The sequence below is a fragment of the Lactuca saligna genome, chromosome 4 (assembly GCF_052625555.1).
Source record: "Lactuca saligna cultivar CGN05327 chromosome 4, ASM5262555v1, whole genome shotgun sequence".
Lineage (NCBI taxonomy): Eukaryota > Viridiplantae > Streptophyta > Magnoliopsida > Asterales > Asteraceae > Lactuca > Lactuca saligna.
The window spans coordinates 37,041,277-37,063,864 of record NC_136420.1 but is presented as its reverse complement, the minus strand read 5'-3'; the positions used below and the strand labels follow the sequence as shown (position 1 = coordinate 37,063,864).

At 37.0% G+C, this 22,588-nt stretch overlaps 1 pseudogene; it reads left to right on the top strand.

Moving 5' to 3' along the window:
* Positions 1-13,347: 13,347 nt before the first annotated feature.
* LOC145041612 (ribulose bisphosphate carboxylase small subunit, chloroplastic 4 pseudogene) lies at positions 13,348-14,039 on the top strand (annotated as a pseudogene).
* Positions 14,040-22,588: the final 8,549 nt, after the last annotated feature.

Sequence of the window (22,588 nt, the reverse complement as noted above, 5' to 3'; positions counted from 1 at the left end):
GTCTTCAGTTTTCAAAACCTTGAATGTATTTGGATATTGCCATTTTCATTTCAAGACCTTAATTTCAATAATTTTGAATTTGAAATTTTAGTTTGGAAACACTTATATATTTAACATCCCAAAATAAATCGAATTCATCTCATTCTAATTAAAATAAAGGTAAATCGAGTAATCTAACCTTTTGTTTATTTTGCAAAATAACCACATATTCTAGAATGGGTCGTTCCATAACGAATTCCAGATTATTTTTCGGATGACCAACCCATTGCATTGGATCCGGAATGCTTATTCCGGATCAACCGTATATGATATGGATTGGGATTTTGTATTTCAAAATCTGGAATATAATTTGAGGTGGCGACTTCATTCCAGAAAGGCACATTCCGATTCTGACGTTCCAATTCGATTTCGACTCGACTCCGACACGTAACTCCCTTCTTCGACACGCATCGACACCCATCTCCGGCATGGAAGACGTGCACTACGACCCCGTTATTTTACGGGTACGTTCTTCATTTTCTCTTTGTTTGTTTAAGGCTCCTATTTTTCTACTATTATTGTTGTGGAATTCGTGGACCACCTCCGGAATGAGCTGAAAACGTTTTAGAGTTTAAATTAAAGATGTCATTGTTATAGGACCAACTGAAAAGTAGTTTAGATGTTTAGGTATTGTTGATTTACATGGAAATGTCGTATTCTAGATCTTAAAAGTTTATTCTAGAAGCCTACGGAATGCAAAGAACTATTCCAGAACACGATGAACTCGTCGAGAACATGAAGAGCAGGTCTAGAACTGCTCCGGAATATTAATCATTTCATTTTAGAATGAAGTGATAAAGCCTTTTTTATTTGTGCAACACGACATGGTTTTTGATGCATTAATTACACTCTCGTGTAAACCCAAAATTAGCGGGGAAATTCTTGCGACATTCAGAAACACACCTGAATGCGAGACTATGTTCCAAAATACATGTTTCGGAAGGTGGTTAGACATTTCTAATGTAGATGAGAATCCTTTGCTTCTATATTACGTCTTTTGCCACAAAGTTATCACCGACCCCGAAGCCAACTACATGAAATGGTTTTCAAGATTGGGGGTTACGGGCTGTCTTTTAGGAAGAAAGAATTTTGACTCATCAACGACTTCCAGTTTGGTGACTATTTTCTTGATTCTGCATCCGGCGCCGCCTTCCGTTCTTGTGTCTTTCCTATGGTCCTGCCAATGTCTTGGTCAAATTAGACCACGTTCCGAAGGTGTTTCAAAATTCATAAATGAATTATCGGACGAGGTTGCAGTTCGTGTATGTCTTCTATACATGTTAGAGAAGGGTTTCAATGGTTGGTTGGTTAAATAACCTGTTACAGAAGATTATTTCGCTTTGCTATCCAACCTTGATGAATTCAACATATATAATGTCGTTTATTTTATAGTTATTTATTATAAATACTTATCGTTACTAATATATATATATATATATATATATATATATATATATATATATATATATATATATATATATATATATATATATAGAAATTTAATGGTTAACTAATTTTTATGTGGCAGATATCCATGAAGGAGGATACTTTTGGATCAGTTGTACAAACAACTTTGTACTGCATTCAATAAAGTTAAAAAACTTATATATCCAAAAGAACCGAAAGAGAACAAACCTCAAAAATAGACTTACACCCTATAGGGGTTTTTATATGATTTTTAAGGTAAGTATATGATGAAAATTTTATTATTTATTTATGTTTGCTATCATTCTAACTATTATTTATTTATTTCTTTGCTAACATTCAGATATGGAGTTTGGAGATTTTTTCGGTGAATAGTTCGTTTGGTACCCGATAACAGAATGTGATCCATCAGTCTGTTGCATGGTCAAAACCGAGGCTATTACAAAAGACTCACTGCAACCAGTATTTAGAAATCGACGATGTATGGTTACTTTATTATTTACATATTTATTTATTTTATAATTTATGTTTACTTATAATTTTATAATTTTGTTAGCAGGGTAATAGACTAGTACAGAAGTTGGAGCAGACAGAAGATGAGATGCGTGCCGAATGGTGGATTGTTAGCTCGACATAGATTGATCACCCTGATTTTCCTAATACTGAAGTTCACAGGGCACCTTCCCTAACACCATCACCCAAACAATCTCTTACCCGTGAGCTGTGACATCCCCAAAATCACGGCCAGAAAAGACCGATTTTGTTTATGTTTTATAAAAATCAGAGTACTTCTTTTAATAAAAATGTTGCGGAATTTGTTCCCAGAAAAACATGATAAATACGTTTGTAAAACATTTTCGAAGAAACGTATTTTGTTCATTTTAAAACATTTGGGATGTCATCGTTAATACAGAAACATAAGGATAAACAGAACTTACATTTATTTACACTAGTGATCTACATCTCTTTAAATCTCTCAGTGTAATGTGACTTCATATCAACACCTGTGATATAAATAAACTGAGTGGGTCAGGTTGGAAAACCTGGTGAGCACATAGGGATTTCAATCCCACAATGTTATACCATATATATAGTTTAAAATTCACAAAATATACAATTTCAGCATACATATATATAAACAACTCTTATCCCACCCCGTCGATTCTCGCAACGAGGCTATCCATACTCTCGGACCTAAGATTAGTCGTTTTACCTACTCCATACTCTCGGATCAGAAATGAACGAATTTACCAAATCCATACTCTCGGACTAGGGACGAATGACTAATCCATACTCTCGGATTAAAGATGAATGATTATGCCTAATCCATACTCTCGGACTAGGGACAATAGCTAATCCATACTCTCGGATTAACAACGAATGATTATGCCTAATCCATATTCTCGGACTAGGGACAATGACTATGTCTAATCCATACTCCTGGATAAGTGACATATACTAACTTCTATTCTCTGAGTTTAACTCACTTGTACTCGTAAGAATATACTACCCAATATTCCTCATATTTAATTTAGGTCTACTCTTTATCCTAAATTATCAAATATAATCAGGTATGTTCTTTAACACGAATTTCAAGCAACATCAATTAACTCGCACATAAACATATAATTAATACTTCAATCAATACTTGTATTAAAATCATGTTCATGAAAGGGACTATGCGCTCACCTGAGAAGGTGGTGACTCGGTACTCGGACAGCGCTTCGTTTACTTTAAAATAATTTCCTTCGACGAAACCTAGTATTATCACCAATAGATTTTAGTCTATTATTCGCCGAGACTAATTAATAGTCTAGCTATTATTACTATTATATAAGCGTTAAAAAAAAAATACTTATATAACCCATAATAATAGCCCAAGTATTTATTATATGTTCTTAATAACGTTAATATAATTAAATAAAAACTATATTAAAAATAGCGTAGGCGTAGCTCACTTACAGCGGGTTTTATAGAAAACCAGGCTTTGCTTGGAACAGCGTTTTCGAGCCGAAAAGCTCTTCTTCTCGGAGCCGTTGAGCACTCCGGGGCTTCTGCCTCGTGCTAGGGAGGTTCCCTAGGCTTTTCGGGGGATTTCGGGGCTAGAGAGAGGTTCTAGAGAGAGAGTAAAGAGAAGAAAGAATGGGAAAGGTGTGAAGAAAATGAGGGTGGGAGAGGTGGTATTTATAGGGTGAAAATGGTTGAACTTGGTGCCACATGTCACCATCTAGTGGCAAGACTTGGGGAGAAAGCAATGGCCAAGATTGTGCCACATCACCCATTTTCGCACAACACACTTCCGACTTCTAAAATCCGTAACTTTCACATACGACCTCCATTTTTGACGTTCTTTATATCCACGCGTAGGTAAAAATAATATCTACAACTTTCATTTTGACTCCGTCGGCTAATTCTCGACCGATCTTAAATTTAACAGTACGAGGCGTTTAGACTGTTAAATGACCGCGAAGAATTCGTAACTCCTTCATACGGACTCCATTTTCGTCTGTCTTTTTACCGTTGAGTTTCTATTAATGAGATCTTCAACTCTCATTTATTTCACGTAAGCCAAAAACCGCTCGAACTAAAATTCGAGTTTCGGGCTGTACACTGCTAAGCCGAATCTTAGAAAAATCATAACTTCCTCATACGAAGTCAGATTTGGGTGTTATTTTTATCGACGCTCTTAGTTTAACATATTCTACGAATTTTGTTTAGATTTCTAAGGCTAAAAATTCTTCTATCGTAAATTCACTATTTACGTCTTTCGGTGCCGTGCCGGTTTTGCCGTAAAACTTCGGCGGGCCATAACTTCTTCGTTATAACTCGGATTTCGGCGTTCTTTATATGTACGGAAACCTTGTGACATATTCTAAAACTTGGATAAGACTATTCATTCTAAATAATCTTTTGTCGAAAAGTCATTTTTGACCCCTATTGCCTCTAAATTGACTAGCCCGGATCTGTGGGCGTTACAATTATCTCCCCCTTAGGATGATTACGTCCCGGAATCATCAACGAAACAAGGATCGTATAATGACTCCATACGTCATCTCTTCATCCTAGGTAATAATTATAACTTCTTTATTCCTTCAAATCTATCTCTTAGACTTATTGATTGTAAGTAGTACTTGATCGTGCACCTGCTTTCTACCTCATATTAGACTCCAAATTATGACGTATCATCCTGTGATGTACGTTTAGACTCAGGTCTCTTAAATTCTAAAACAGACTAAGCCTTCCTTCATGTTCTAATGTGATATAATCATACTTTAACATGTAGCATTTCTAGCTACCAACGAGCGCGATACTTCTATTGATCGCTTTGATTTTTAATCGTTTGGTTTAAGTCGGACGCTATATCAAACTTGGTTCTCTGAACCACGTAACCTACTCATCGTAGTCGGACTCAAGGTGATATGACCACTAGGGTCGGGATAACAACAATCTTCTTAGTCATTGCCGAAACAATGGTAACGGCATACTTGAATAAAACGAAATCAATTACTGGCTTCTTGGTAACCTTGTGACTTTCCCTGATCCAAGTGTGAGTCCTGTGCTTCCGGTAGTATAGGCCTCTACTACCATTCACACCTACTCATACTCGTCCCAAGTATTGTCCTGCAGTTTTTCCAAGTCACCATACAAGAAAACCATACAACAACTTAACACATCAGATAAAAAAACAAAGGGTTTTATATTATTTCTTGAAACTGTTACATAGGTGTTCAAGTTCACCCTAGACTATGCCTCTAACGGGCTACATCGTGAGGTACTATCTACATGATTACTCCATAACTCGATCCTCGGATGTCAAGCCTTCACTCTTGAATCCTTGCATTGTCATCTGCTTCGTCAAGGATCATTTGAAATGCTCTCGCCTTTGGCTTTGGTGGCACATTTGGCTTTGTAGCCCCTTTTCTCTTTGGGCAGTCTTGTTTGAAGTGTCCTTCTTCTCCACACTTAAAGCAGACTTCTCTCTTGGTTGTGCATTCGCTGGCGTAATGACCAGTCTTCCCGCATTTAAAGCATGTCGTATATTTAGAGCATTTCCCGATGTGCTTCTTTCTACACTTGTCACACCATTGCGTTCCTTCTTCAAACTTCGAGAATTTTCTCTTCTCGCTGGACCTTGAAGATCCTTCAAACTTTCTCTTCTCGCCAACCTCCATCTTGCTGGAGGCTCTTCCCTTGATCATATCTTCGACAGACTTGGCAGCCCAGATAGCTGCCTCTAGAGTAGGTGCTTGACGTACTGGCACCGCGTACTCCCATGGAAGTCCTTTTGCGTACTTGTCGATTTTCGTCAGCTCATCCAGAACAAGACGCAAGGCGAACTCCATCTTCTCTGTGAAGTTGTTGGTGTATTCATCGATTGACATGCTTCCCTTCTTCAGGCTTAGAAACTGGTTCTCTAGCTCAAGCAGGTTTTAAGCTGAGCAGTACTTTCGTTTGAATTGCACCAGAAATTCTGCCCATGTCAGTTGCAGAGGCTCATTAGGGCTCAGAGTCTTCCCTAAGGTATTCCACCAACGTACAGCGCCTCCTCGAAACTGACGCACTGCAAATGTGGTCTGTAGCTTCCCTCTACAACCGCATGTCATGAAGGCTAACTCCATCTCCGAGATCCAATCCATGACCCCGATCGGATCCTCCTTTCCAGTGAAAGTCGATGGCTTGCAAGTCAGAAAATCCTTGTACTTGCATCCATTCCTCTCAACCTCGTCATCTTGGTTGTTTTGTCGAACTATTGGTGGGTTGACTTGACCAACAGTCCCACTGTAGTTTCCTTCCTCAGTCTGCCCTTCGTTCAACTCGGGCTGTTTGATCTGAATAGTGGCTTCCTCACGATTTTGCTGGAGCAAACGTCTACTTTCCTCCATTTGACGATCCAACATCGCTTGGATCATCGTTTGCACTCCGGCCATTGTGACTGGCTCAGCGGTGGCTTCCATCACCGGTATTTGCTCAATCACTGGGGGTTGGTTTCTGTTCCCATTTGCATTCACGTTTCCGCTACGGGTTCTTGCCATCTTGATCTATACACCGAATAAGGTGAATCTAGATCTTTACTTAGGATTGACGGTTAAATCATCCTTATCACTCCGAAACGTTTATATGCTAGTTCTAATATCATAGTCGTACGTTTAGAATCCTAAACACATAAGGTTTCCAGATCCGGTCGGCAACAGACCATAGATCCGAACAACTAACAGCATATCAGGCACAAGTATTTAGCACATAAAAGCATTTTAGGCATAATTCCTAAAATAAGCTAGTGCTCACACCTCACAATCATCGCTTAGCATTCTAAGTTTAAGTCTAGAAATAAATCCATATTCCTAGTTCGCTTAAACTAATGCTCTGATACCAACTGTGACATCCCCAAAATCACGGCCAGAAAAGACCGATTTTGTTTATGTTTTATAAAAATCAGAGTACTTCTTTTAATAAAAATGTTGCGGAATTTGTTCCCAGAAAAACATGATAAATACGTTTGTAAAACATTTTCGAAGAAACGTATTTTGTTCATTTTAAAACATTTGGGATGTCATCGTTAATACAGAAACATAAGGATAAACAGAACTTACATTTATTTACACTAGTGATCTACATCTCTTTAAATCTCTCAGTGTAATGTGACTTCATATCAACACCTGTGATATAAATAAACTGAGTGGGTCAGGTTGGAAAACCTGGTGAGCACATAGGGATTTCAATCCCACAATGTTATACCATATATATAGTTTAAAATTCACAAAATATACAATTTCAGCATACATATATATAAACAACTCTTATCCCACCCCGTCGATTCTCGCAACGAGGCTATCCATACTCTCGGACCTAAGATTAGTCGTTTTACCTACTCCATACTCTCGGATCAGAAATGAACGAATTTACCAAATCCATACTCTCGGACTAGGGACGAATGACTAATCCATACTCTCGGATTAAAGATGAATGATTATGCCTAATCCATACTCTCGGACTAGGGACAATAGCTAATCCATACTCTCGGATTAACAACGAATGATTATGCCTAATCCATATTCTCGGACTAGGGACAATGACTATGTCTAATCCATACTCCTGGATAAGTGACATATACTAACTTCTATTCTCTGAGTTTAACTCACTTGTACTCGTAAGAATATACTACCCAATATTCCTCATATTTAATTTAGGTCTACTCTTTATCCTAAATTATCAAATATAATCAGGTATGTTCTTTAACACGAATTTCAAGCAACATCAATTAACTCGCACATAAACATATAATTAATACTTCAATCAATACTTGTATTAAAATCATGTTCATGAAAGGGACTATGCGCTCACCTGAGAAGGTGGTGACTCGGTACTCGGACAGCGCTTCGTTTACTTTAAAATAATTTCCTTCGACGAAACCTAGTATTATCACCAATAGATTTTAGTCTATTATTCGCCGAGACTAATTAATAGTCTAGCTATTATTACTATTATATAAGCGTTAAAAAAAAAATACTTATATAACCCATAATAATAGCCCAAGTATTTATTATATGTTCTTAATAACGTTAATATAATTAAATAAAAACTATATTAAAAATAGCGTAGGCGTAGCTCACTTACAGCGGGTTTTATAGAAAACCAGGCTTTGCTTGGAACAGCGTTTTCGAGCCGAAAAGCTCTTCTTCTCGGAGCCGTTGAGCACTCCGGGGCTTCTGCCTCGTGCTAGGGAGGTTCCCTAGGCTTTTCGGGGGATTTCGGGGCTAGAGAGAGGTTCTAGAGAGAGAGTAAAGAGAAGAAAGAATGGGAAAGGTGTGAAGAAAATGAGGGTGGGAGAGGTGGTATTTATAGGGTGAAAATGGTTGAACTTGGTGCCACATGTCACCATCTAGTGGCAAGACTTGGGGAGAAAGCAATGGCCAAGATTGTGCCACATCACCCATTTTCGCACAACACACTTCCGACTTCTAAAATCCGTAACTTTCACATACGACCTCCATTTTTGACGTTCTTTATATCCACGCGTAGGTAAAAATAATATCTACAACTTTCATTTTGACTCCGTCGGCTAATTCTCGACCGATCTTAAATTTAACAGTACGAGGCGTTTAGACTGTTAAATGACCGCGAAGAATTCGTAACTCCTTCATACGGACTCCATTTTCGTCTGTCTTTTTACCGTTGAGTTTCTATTAATGAGATCTTCAACTCTCATTTATTTCACGTAAGCCAAAAACCGCTCGAACTAAAATTCGAGTTTCGGGCTGTACACTGCTAAGCCGAATCTTAGAAAAATCATAACTTCCTCATACGAAGTCAGATTTGGGTGTTATTTTTATCGACGCTCTTAGTTTAACATATTCTACGACTTTTGTTTAGATTTCTAAGGCTAAAATGTCTTCTATCGTAAATTCACTATTTACGTCTTTCGGTGCCGTGCCGGTTTTGCCGTAAAACTTCGGCGGGCCATAACTTCTTCGTTATAACTCGGATTTCGGCGTTCTTTATATGTACGGAAACCTTGTGACATATTCTAAAACTTGGATAAGACTATTCATTCTAAATAATCTTTTGTCGAAAAGTTATTTTTGACCCCTATTGCCTCTAAATTGACTAGCCCGGATCTGTGGGCGTTACATGAGCCTTGAGAAAAGAAGGTACAGATAGATGATCCATCTCACCCACTACCACCACCACCGCCGACCGCGGATCCATTAAATGACAAAGACTGAATTATTAGTGACTTGCAGAACGAGTTCGTCAATTGAAAAATGAGGTCCGAGAATGTCTCGAGTCGTTGCGGTCTCAGGATGAGCGTTCAACAAAGCATGAGGCTACTTTAGCCATGGTTCTAAAACTTATCAGTAAGACTCCTGGAGACGATTTTGGTACCTCGAAGGGGATGGAGGTACATTTTTAATAATTTCATCATTCATGGTCTTTATGTTTTTGCATTGTTTACAAGTATACATTATTGAACCGTACATGGATACTACAATGACAATGAGTTATGGGAGCATGATTATGTCTTAAGCACCCCCGAAAAGACGCTGAATGACGGCCTTGAACAACCGCTGAATACTCATCAGATGAAAAATAGATTCCACGGGATGAATACAAAACACCACCGCCAACGCCTCTCACCGTGGATACAAATGAAGAGGAAAGGTGTTACACGATAACAACCAGCATTGTTGGACAATCTTTTAAATCCTACCATACATAGTGTATATAAAGAATGGGATGGTTGACTGTTGTTTGGACACGATTATATGCGGATAGTCATGATTGTTGTCATGTGATATAAGTAATATAATTATTTGTTTATTACATAATACGCTTCTAATAACAATACTTACTTTACCGCAAAAAAATTAATTGGCAGCACATCATGATGTGGATCTCATTGCTGCTAGAGCGTAGAGCGGATCATACTCGGTAGACGGTCGTGTCGTCAGCTTTCAACGCTGATATATTTGATTAGAGTGACATGATTGGCAGATCCCTTTACCCAGCTTGGGCACAGTGTAATATGGTATAATTTAGTTTGGATTAAACTACCTGAGTATTTATATGCTAATTAATTTTTTCTAATTTTTTTTGTAGCTTTACATCCGAATCAATATTCCACATACGCATTAGTTTTTGAGTGTTTTGGATTTAAAGACATTCCAAATGACTATATACGATAGTCATTGGAAGGGCGGCCACTGTTTGGAAAATAAGGATTGATTTATAGATATGAGAGCCCGCATCCACAAACTACTAGTGGAAGTCAACTACTAAGGTATCAAATCAACTGATTCAATCCCACTTGAGAGCTTCAAGATGATCCTTGAAAAGACCCTAGACTTACCACAACAGATTGGGAGTAGAGGGGAATGTAGGGTGTTTTTGTATTGGTTCCTGTAGGTGTTGATCACTGGGAAAACGATTTCTATAGAAGTTAAAACCACTGGTGTATGGGCTATGGGTTATAGAAAATGATTAGCAGAAATATTTTGGGGTACAAGGACAAAGATAATTTGAACATCGTATTTGTAATATGACCTATAGACACATCCTTTATTTAGTTTATGCATTTATTAGTTATTTGTTCATTTTAAATGCATTTTATATTTTATAAAACCAAAAATTATACATTTTATTTTTATGAAAGCAAAACTTATACATTATAATGTGGAACCATGTATTACAAAACCATGTATTACATTCTATGAAAGCAAAATTTACACGCAAAAAAGAAAAAAAGTCAAATGTATTCCAGAACCATGGTCCAGAATCGTACTCTGACATTTTGGATACCTCTAGGGAACAATGTGTTCCGGAAAATATGGTTATTTTACAAATTTTCTTTTATTATTATTATAATTTTTGTCAAAAGTATCGTTTATAGAGGTTAAATTACTGAATTTCCCTAAAATAAATATATAAATGTTTAAAGAAGTATCTCGACCAGATTAATTGTGTCAAATTTCAATAGAAAATGGGATTAAGGCTTTAGTGGTTTAAAAGGGTTATTTTTGGGTTTTTAAGAATTTGGCCTAACAATTATTAAATTTTGTGGGCTCAATTTATTGAAAAACCGGGTGCACATTGACGTATTTAACCCCCAATCTTATGGGCTCGAGTAAGAGGTAAAAATGCCAAAACTCAAACCGGTCAGTACTATTTTATTTTATTAAAACAGGTTCTTCCTATCATAGTTCTAGTATTGTGCAACATATTTTAGACATGTCGAGTCATTATTCAGTAAGAAAAACAAGTTCTAGTGTTGGAACTTGAAAGTTTATTAAGTGAGGCTGTTCTCACATAAAAACTAAAATGAAAATTTCATGTCCTTATAAGCCTCCTCACTTAATGTTTGCCTAAATGGATCCGGCATGAATTTTAGTAGGCTTGACTTGTGGTTAGGATCGTGTATGGGTCGGTTTAAGTCGGTTTTAGATCTAAACCGAACCCAGACCGTAAATAGTCGGTTTCTGGTTTTCAAAACTCAATAGGATCGGTTTCTGGTCAGTTCGGTTTCTCGGGTTCTGAAGTCAGTTTTAACGGTTTTTTGGCTTCTTAGGTTCAACTCATAAATATATTATATGGGTTGGTTTTATGTATGAGTCGGTTTCTTAGTTCAGATTTACTCATCCCTACTTGTGGTCATTGGGCTTGGGAAGCGGAACAATTGGTGTTTTGGGACCATCTTCAGCAGGCCTCAATCTTGTATTTTTCGTGTAGTAATTTATTTGTTTTATTAGTGCAATAATAATAATAATATTTTCATTTGTTTATGTTATTGTTATAGTTCTTGAATGTTTACCTTGGTCGTAACACTTGCAATGAGAGCTAGGCAATATAATTTCACTAATCAAGCCGTACATATTCGGACTTTGGGTAATTTAGTCTTTTTTTTTTTCAATGACAAAACTAATCTATTCGTTAACCTCACTTATGTTCAGTATGAGCCTTGAACCTTCAATCTTAAGGAAAAAGGATAATACCTGATACCGATTGGTTAGAAACCTTTTGGTTTTGGTAACTTAGTTACAAACCAAATTTCCAGTTTCATAAAAGTTGATTTTTATTTTTTATTTTGACATCTCGTAGTTCATGATTCACTTTTTGGTAACTATAGTATGTGTATTTGTAGGTCTATTCCTCACTGCATATATACTATATGAATTTGTAGTTGTAATCATATTCAAAATTAATAAAATACGGCTATTTAAAATCAATTATGAAAAAAAAACATTTGAAAAAAATAATGCAATATGTTTACAAGTAATGGTTATTAGTTATCATGGAAAAGAGCTCAAATGAAAAGACCTTTGTAGGTTCCATGTGTAAGGACGAAGCTTTACCTCCCATTGTTTATCTTGTTGGTTTCCCTCCCGATAATGCAATCGAGTTTTCTAGACATAAATGACTGCGACACCTACGGGCATGTAACGACATAATCACATGACCAATATTTTATAACATATATAAGTCAATAAAAGCTCTTGATTTTATTAATTTCCCTTTAACACAAACTAAATACGATTATGAAAAGAAAGAACTTACGTGTGTTTGTGTTTTAATGATATTTTTTATCCAAAAATTTGTAATTATTATATGAATTATGAAGAGATCCAATAGTCCTCGAATTCATGCAACATAATGACTACTTAGTTCAGATGAAATATGCAATCATATATATTAACATCGATGTAATTGCATTTCTAATGTAGTTTGTATAAATTGATAAAACGATTAAACAATTTTGCATAAAATGATAAAGCATAAATTAAATTTTTTTACATGAATAAATTTGTGACGCGGTGACACGCTCTATGTCTTATGATTTTGTAGGATAATTAAAATATGGAAATATAGAATACCCATTGAATAAATAAGCCTTCAATTCCATCCAATAGTTAACTAGAAATAAGATTGAGATAATGGAAAAACCGAAGAACCACTAAATTAACCAGTTCTTTTTAGCATCGGATGATAACAAGGATTATTTGTGGCTTACCATTTTCTAACACATGATTTTTAAGAATAGACTGAAATTCTTTCTATCATACAACCAAAGACATGAATGCTATTAAAAATAGGATCCCCAAAAGAAAATAAAAACAAAAAGAAAATGATGGGATGAGTCATGAGCCTTCGATCGTCACAAACTCGCATGGCATTCCATCAAAATTTGGTTTATCGTCATCTATCCAAATGTTTCGATCCTGTGTGGGAATATGCATGTATTATCATGAACCCTCATCATCCACCGTTCAAAATTGCACCACCACTTATCCGATGGATTGAATTTCGTCCCTTAGATGGAAATCACCATCCTACTCTCACCTCTATATATACCTACAAACGATCGCACAAAACCAACTCATTTTAATCAGTTCCAAACACCAATTAAAATAGTAAAATATGGCTTCACTCTCCTCATCCACCACCGCCACCATGAGCAGAGCAGTCCCAGCTCAAGCCACCATGGTGGCTCCGTTCACCGGTCTCAAGTCTACCACAGCTTTTCCGGCAACCAAACAGGCCAAAACTGGCTTCTCCTCCCTCCCCACCAACGGCGGCAGGGTGCAGTGCATGAAGGTGTGGCCACCACTCGGGTTGAAGAAGTACGAGACTCTTTCATACCTGCCACCATTGTCTGAGGCCTCATTGGCTAAGGAAGTTGACTATCTTCTTCGTAGCAAATGGGTTCCTTGTTTGGAATTCGAACTGGAACATGGGTTTGTCTACCGTGAGAACCACAGGTCGCCCGGGTACTATGATGGAAGATACTGGACAATGTGGAAGCTGCCAATGTTTGGGTGCACTGATTCGGCTCAGGTGCTGAAGGAGCTTGAAGAATGCAAGAAGGAGTACCCAAATGCCTTTATTCGTATTATTGGCTTTGATAATGTCCGTCAAGTCCAGTGTATTAGTTTCATTGCATCTAAGCCAGCGGGGTTCTAAACAAGTGCATGTACGTACCCTTTGCGGCACGTTTTTAATATTTCCACTTTTTGTAATGTTGTGTGAATTTTTGTCCCCGAATAAATGACATATATAAAACCAAAGTTTTATACTTTGAATAATTTAATATTACAACTCTGAATGAATTTATAGTGCAAAGGCATTTTCTACTAGAACTTCACATTGAATCGTGAACTACCAAAAAAAGAGCATTTCAACTCTTACAAAATGGAACTTCACATTGAATGAATTTATACTTGCCCAATATATACGGATTGGTTTGTGGAAATATGTTGCTTTGTGCCTCGATGGTATCATAGCACTACTTGCCAAGTGTTAGGCTACCCGAAGTGGTACCAAGAAGACGTGTGAGAGGCTGACGTGGAGCCCCCCAAGACGCGTAAACACCGCCCTCGGGCTGGTGCTCTTGTTGTGGCGTGACTTGTGAGCGTGAAGACGGATGAAGACAAGTGATTTGATTGGGCATCTCATTTTGACTGTTGGGGGAGGGGCGTTGGAACATTTCGACCATTTAAGATTATATAAAAAAAATCATTCAATTATTAATAAATTTTTCTCTCTCTCTCTCTCTCTCTCTATATATATATATATATATATATATATATATATATATATATATATAGATATATATATATATATATATATATATATATATATATATATATATATATATAGAGAGAGAGAGAGAGAGAGAGAGAGAAATTTATTAATAATTGAATGATTTTTTTTATATAATCTTAAATGGTCGAAATGTTCCAGCGCCCCTCCCCCAACAGTCAAAATGAGATGCCCAATCATATATATATATATATATATATATATATATATATATATATATATATATATATATATATATATATATATATATATATATATATATATATATATTCAAGATCAAATAAGAAAGAAATTTTTGGTAGGAATGTAACAATTTTTTTTAAATGCATATTTTCTTAGCAAAAAGTGAAATGAATCATTAGATGATTCAAAAGTAACATGATCCACAAGAAAAAATTTCAAAAAAAACACCTTCATGATTCATTTTTAGGTAAGAAAAAAGTTCATTTTTATGATAATTTTAGTGGATATCAACAAAATCATCATAAAAATGAATCATCGAAATGTTTTTTCGGGATTTTTTTGGTGAATCATGTTATTATTGATTCATTTAGTGATTCATTTGTTTTTTTCGCCAAAAAATAAGTCGAAAAAAATTTTCTTAGCTTCCTATCAAAAAAAATTTCTTACCGGATATATATATATATATATATATATATATATATATATATATATATATATATATATATATATATATATATATTCTTTCAACACAAACACATATATTTAACAAAAAACACTCTTTCATCATATATTTTTATGGATCCAAATCAAAATATCCTTCCCATCCCAAACACTTCAAATGATCCATTAGCAAATCGTAGCTGATAACATATCCAATCCGACAACAGCCTCTATTCACCAATCTTTCATACCACCCACACTACTATCAACAACAACAACAACCATCACAATTCAATCAACCCCAATTTCAAGTCTTTCAACAATTTTCTCCGCAATTTCAACCCTAACTTTTCAACGTCAACAACCTTCACAATCATCTCAAGTTCAATTATCTCAATCTCAACCTATAAACCTCGACAATGACGAATGCGACGAACGGGTTGAAGAAACAAAATCAAGCCGTACACGGCACAAAAAATCAAAAGATCCAAGTAAGAAGAAAAGTACGCAATGGACCGAAGAGGAGAAGGAAACTTTAGCAAAAACTTGGATTTTCATTTCACAAGACGGGGATGTCGGCAAGGCGCAAACGGGTTAAAGTTTTTGGAATCGTGTTTTAGACCACTTCCACGCTTTATTAGGAAGGCAAACGAAGTGGACATACGAATTGTTCAATGCAAAATAGCGTGACCTTCGAACGGCTTGCACCAAATTTAACGACGTATTTTAAAAATGTGCATAGAAGTGGTAGTAACGATTTCAATATTTTATTAACCGTGTTGTACCAATACAAAATTACCAACAATTGTAAACCATTCGCCAACCAAACAACGTGGAAAGTTTGTCGTAAGGGTCCAAAATTGGTCATTTATCCAGATACGGCGTATTCAGGATCTACCACCGGCTCCAAAAAAAGGGCAAGAACGCCCGAGTCGCACATTGGTGTTAGCCTCGACCTTAATGATGAGTTTGACGCCACCGAAGGGGAGGGTCCACCGGACGTCCAACTTTGTCGATTACCGAGACGGGACAAAACGAGAAAGAGGACTTCTTCAAGCGGAAAAATCAACCAACGATAATGTACTAGAGGAAAAAATAGACAAAAATCCAAGTATTTTAGAAAGAAAATTTGAATCAACGGAGGAAGTTCGTCTAAGAAAAATAGCACTCACCGATTTTCAAATTTTAAATACGGTGCCGCAATCAAATCTTGACCTAGAAAATTTAAGAGCATTTTTAAAATTTCAACAAGAAGTTATCGACAAATACCGTAACTAGATTCTATGTTTTTTTTAGTAATTCAGGTTTAACTTTCTATGGTTTTTTATGTTTTTTTAGTAATTTATGTTTACTTTTCTATGATTTTTTAGTAATTTATGTTTAATTTTCTATGTTTTTTTAGTAATTTAGGTTTAATTTTCTATGGTTTTTTTTATGTTTTTTATAATGTTTTTTTATAGTAATTTAGCTTTAATTTTTTTTAGCTTTAATTTTCTATGTTTTTTAATCAATGTAATGTGGTTTCAATTAATGTAAAATATTTTATTATGTTTTAATTTAATTTAATCATAAAAAAGTAAAAATAAATAAAAGAAAATTGTGGAGTGGTAACCATTTCCAATGTCTAGTGGGTTGGTGGTGAAGCTAACGTAACGTAGAGGTGTCAACGCTTTGTGGTGAGTTGGTGGTGACGATTTCCCATAGCCTTATAACTAAAGTAAACAATTAGAATTACAACAACAATATGAACAAATGAAAATGTTATAATTGAATTAATAAACGGAATATGATACAAATCATTTACAACAAGAAAATACAAGATTGAGGCCTACTAAATATAGTCCCAAGCTGGAAATTACCCATATATGGTATGTCTTAAGGGTACAACAATCATATTAAAGATGAATGTATCAATGTTAGTTGGAATGAATCAATGCCTCTTTCTCATTCATGAATCAATTTATATAAAAACAGTACAATGGGAATCCTGATAACTATAGGATAATATTCTATATGATAAATACAATATTTGAATGTATATCCATTGCCTAATAGCTAACCCTATTTGAGAGAGAGGTGGACTAATGCTCAAGGTGTATATGAAGTCATGGAAATATGGACGATGCATACCTTTCGTGTGTTAGCCTAATAAAAATTTGGGTTTTATTTTGTATTGGGTATTATCACATTATGTTGGTCTATTTGCGAGAAAACTCTAATCAAATAGTCTATAAATTATGCATTTCTATTTCATTGTAATTGTACTTTTCATTTGATAATAATACAAAACCCTAGCCGTTCTATATATTTTACTTGTTAGTTCACATGAAATCAAAGCTCGGTTAATCATTTGTATTTTTGTTTTTTAGGGATGAGTTGTAGCATGCACAACATTGTGCGGATCGATTTCATGCTTTGTTTCTGTATTTTGCTTGGTATGATTTGTTCGATTTTGTTGATTTTGAGATCTTGATTGTTGTTGTTGTTATTCGTAGCTGCTGTTTGTTTTTGTTATTTTTGTTTAACTGTTATTGGAAATACGGCCCCCAAAGATGATTATCTTCAGTTTATTAGTACCCAACTTGATGGCAAGAACTATGCATCTTGGAGTTATGTTATGAAGAATTTCTTGTCAAACAAGAGTATGTGGGGGATTTTTAAAGGTGACAAGAAAAAACTAACAAATGACAAGGCTGCGAATTATGCAACCTTATTGGATTAATGAGGGACTGATCTGACGTCATGAGCATGGTTTTTATATGTATCGTATAAGATTCAGCCTCCACATACTAGTATTCTAGAAGTTCCCTCCTCACATCGTGAGTTTGGGTTTTCAGCTGAAATCTTCTTCTTTTAAGCTCCAATCCTCCAAAGTTCCAATGCTTGTCACTTATGGTCCTTATTCCTCAAGAGTGTCCTTATTGGCTACAAAATGTAAATTAATTCAATAAGTATCACATATCTCTGCAATTAACCAAAATATTACTTAAAATGTATTAAAATATTGGCTAAAAATGTGTATAAATATGATAGTATCAAAATACCCCACACTTATCTTTTGCTTGCCCTGAAGCAAAATTAAAATTTTTAAGTTAAACTTTCATCACCAATATCACATAAGACAATCTATTTTGAACTCAGCCATTATACCAAGACCTCAATGCATATATGTGTGTCTAAGGTTCCTCAAAACCTCCTAACCTAAATACTCACAATCCTTATTAACCTTCACCCCTTAGTTTATACGACACTGATTTTTGCAACCCTCCAGATCCATCCTTAGAAATCTTTCTTAACCTCAAGGTATTTTTGGTTAAGCTACCCAAGCATACATATGATCTAGAAAGAATTACAACTTTGATACCACAATGGGGCTCTTCTAAATTCATCTCTTGTTTGATATTTGCCCTTTGATTTCTTCGAATTCATCACCTTTTTTTTGGCATCTTCAACTTTTTGGATTTCTTTAGAATTTTGATTTTTTGATCTTCATACTTTGATTGCTCCAAAATTCTTACAACTTTTTTGCAACTTTCTCTCTCTTTTATTTTATATAACTCACTTTCTTCTCTCAAATCATACATGCTTAAGCAATGGAGCTTAACTGTAACATCCCAAGTTTAGGTATATCTTATAATCCTTTATCTTTTGAGTACTTGAACATTTTGGTCCTTGTTAGAGAAAATGTGATAAGCAAGTACACAGGGTGTACTAGAGTGTACACTCAGCGTATTCGAATGCGTGCATGAGATGCGGATGCCACCGAGTATGCTGGGCGTACCAGTGTGTACGTTGGGCATACATGGCCCATAATGAAACCCTAATTGTGAGCAAGCCCCCTATCTAAAGTAGATGATGGCCTCACTCCTGGCTACCATTCCCAGATACAATACCCATCTAACCCTAAATCTTCCTTCTTATAGCTAGAGTATGCATTTGGGAGCTTGTTAGTGTGATTGTGTGTTCTTGAAGAAGAGAAGAAGGTTTGAGAAGAAGAGGGAGAGCTCCAGGAGTTTGGATCTGAGCTTAGTTGTGAGGAAAGCTTCACAAAAAGGTATAAAGCTTCAAGCTTTCTCATTCTTTGATTAGGTTCATTCATATGGAGTATTTTAGGGTTTTGGTCCCAAGAGGTGGAGACTTTATGCAATGATGAACTCAAGAGACCTTGATCTACTCATTTTCAGTGTATTCTGTGAAGTAGAGTCATAAAAATCCAATCTTGGATGTTAGGGATGAACCATGCATGAGTTGTGAACTTCATAAGGAAAGATGATGGATGTTTTGAGTGTTTTTAACCTAATAATCCATGAAAAGGCTTAAAGTGATTAACTTTTTGGATTAAGAGACATTAGGAAGTCCAGATCTGAGATATAAGCCTATGTCTTAACGGATTAAGACCAAAAATGCGAGAAGAGTGAAACTGGGATGTATGTCGGGCATAATCCCAATACGTGCAACGTAGGGGTCGAGCATCCCCGATGCCTGCATAGCTGACGAGTACGCCCAGCGTAGAGGGTCGTTACGCACAACGTACTCCCTGACCATTGACTTTCGGTTGACTTGTAAGGTTTTGGTTAACATATGGTCCATTAAGCCCATTGATGGGTAAAATGGTCTTTTACCCTTCTGTGAGTGTATGGGAGGGTTAGTCTAGCCTTGAGAGAGAAAGACATTATTAATTAGAGATAATCGTTATATGTGTTAGGCAGAGGCTAGACCAGTGATTTGAGTTCGAGATTATTCCGAGTTCTTTCAAGGTGAGCATTCTCACTATACCTTACCTATAGTGGTAACTCTATGTGACCAGAAAGTGTTATGTGCTTACATGAGTTATGTGATATTATGATTCTGTTTATGTGATTTGTATATGTTATATTCTGAGCTTACAAAGCTGGGACCGGAAGGTTAAAAGAGTTGGGACCGGATGGTCAACAGAGTTAGGACTGGAAGGTCTAAAGAGCTAAGGTCCATTAGAGTTATGGGATCGGAAGGTGCCACAGAGACACATTGACCGGAAGGTCTTATAGAGTTATAGCCATGAGTGGCTTATGGGTTGTATGTGGTATCTTGGGGAGCTCACTTATCATGCATGCTTACCGTGTTATGTGTTTATGTGTTTCAGGTACTTCCGAGGATCGCGGGAAGGTGCCAACTTGATTGTACACACAAAGCTGAGATGGAGCTTTGTTTGTGGATCCCGGATTTTGATAAATACTTTTGAAAACTATTTTGAAACATGTTATGACTTTGAAACTTGAGATTTTGAGAATTATGATATGTGATGTTGGTAATTTAAATTGAAAAATTTTGTTTGAAACTTTTACGTCGTTACAAGTTGGTATCAGAGCCTTGGTTTGAGGGATTCGGATACACCTTCGGGTATGTATGGACTCAATCTGAGGATTTGATTAAAGTTTTCAAAAGGTATGAGTAAGAGAATTTTAAGAGAAAGAAGAAACAAGCAGTTTGTACAATCAACCAGCGCCCGAACGATGATTTCCTAAAATACCCTTACTTTATGTGTTATAATTTGTTATGAGATATGTTATGCATGCCAGAGAGTAGACTAGTTATTTCATAATTTTGGACTAGAGTGGCCTGATTTGTGATGCCTTAGCCTAGGGGTTTGCTATCTGTGATTTGCTTGAGTGCAAGTAGGAAGCAGGAATGAGCATGTGATAGATCTACTATGAGAGTAGTCGATGTTTGATGAGATATAGAGTGCTTGTGAGCTAGGATCCTAGGAGGTGGACTTGGAATGAACACAGATGCGGTGTGGAAGGTAGTATTGGGCCCGTACTACTGGAAATACTGGGTCGGTGAGCAGTCCAAGTATAAATACTTAGGGTGTTAAGGAGCAAGTAGGGGTGAGTGATCAGGTGTGAGTAATCTCGGTTGAGTCTCTGATTATTTTGTGTTGTGTTTCAGAGACATAATGGTGGGTACGCGCCACAACCCTGAGAGCAGTGGAGTTAGAGATGATGAGATTCGCAGGATGATTCATGATGAGGTGGCCGCTATGATCCGTGAGGCTATTCCAGAGATGTTAGGGTCTATCAAGACCACACTAATTGAGACGTTTGACGAGCGATACACTACTGCTACTAAGTCGGCTGCTACTGCAGCCACCGCAACTGTCGCTGCTGCCAGGCCACAGGGCGGGTGACTCATTGCTGTACCGAGAGTTCAGCAACACGAAGGCACCAGAGTTTGATGGGACTCAAGATCTGATTGCAGCGATAAGATTAATCTCTGACATTGAGGGATGTTTCTACACTTGTTTATGTTCGGAACATTTGAGGGTATGGTTCGCGCTAAACCAGCTTCGCTTTGGGGCAAAGGACTGGTGGAAGTTTGTGACAGCCAGCTTCACTCCTATAGAGCTCACTGCAGTGACTTGGGAGAGGTTTACTTCTATGTTTCGTGATGAGTATGTTCCTTTGGTGGAGAGGGAATGATTGGCCCAGGAGTTCTTGTCCCTCAAGCATGGAACAAAGTCTGTGACAGTGATTACGAGGATGTTTCATGAGAGGGCATAGTTTTTCCCTAAGCGTGTGTCTTCCAAACGGGCACATATGAGCCGCTATTTGAGCATACTGAGGAGAGATATTCGTGAGTCTGTGGCAAACTCGACATACCGAACATTTTCCAAGCTCTAGGAAAATACCCGGAAGAGGAAGATTGAGCTAGAGACCTAGGCCAGGGAGGAGGCGGAGTCTCAGAGGAGGGATAGGCGGCCAACATAGTTTCAACCGACAGCCAAGCGGGCAAAGCCCGCTTATTCGAGATCTGGAAGCCAGAAGGGCCGCACTTATGGGAAGTGCGGAAAGGGTCACGAGGGGATCTGTCAAGCATGCACTTGCTACAAGTGTGGCAAGGAGGGGCACATAGCCAAGGATTGCCTCAAGGGGTTCACAGTCTATTTTCACGGTAACCAGACCGACCATCGGAAGTCCGAGTGCCCGCAGCTACAAGGGTTATCGCAGGGATCTACACCTGCTACTATTCGAGCTATTGAGAGTCGGCCGATGAAGGCCGAGGCACCGAAGGCTCGTGGGAGAGCCTTTTATTTGACAACGGAGGAGGTCCGTGCAACACCCGATGTAGTGGCTGATATGTGATCTCTTACTTATTTTATTTGAGTTATTATGTGCTTATACTGTGATATACGTAGGTACTTTTCTTGTGAATTATGTACCTGCTTTGGTGTTATTTGAATCGGGTGCGAGTCGATCCTTTGTATCTTTAGCATTTAGTCGTCACATCAATATCCGACGAGAGGCGTTGAGTCGACCTCTGTGAGTCTCCATAGCCAATGAGCATGCGGTGTTTGCGACTGATGTGATCCAGGGATGTGTGCTTGATATTTTTGGAGTTGAGTTTTCGATAGATCTGGTACTGATTGCGA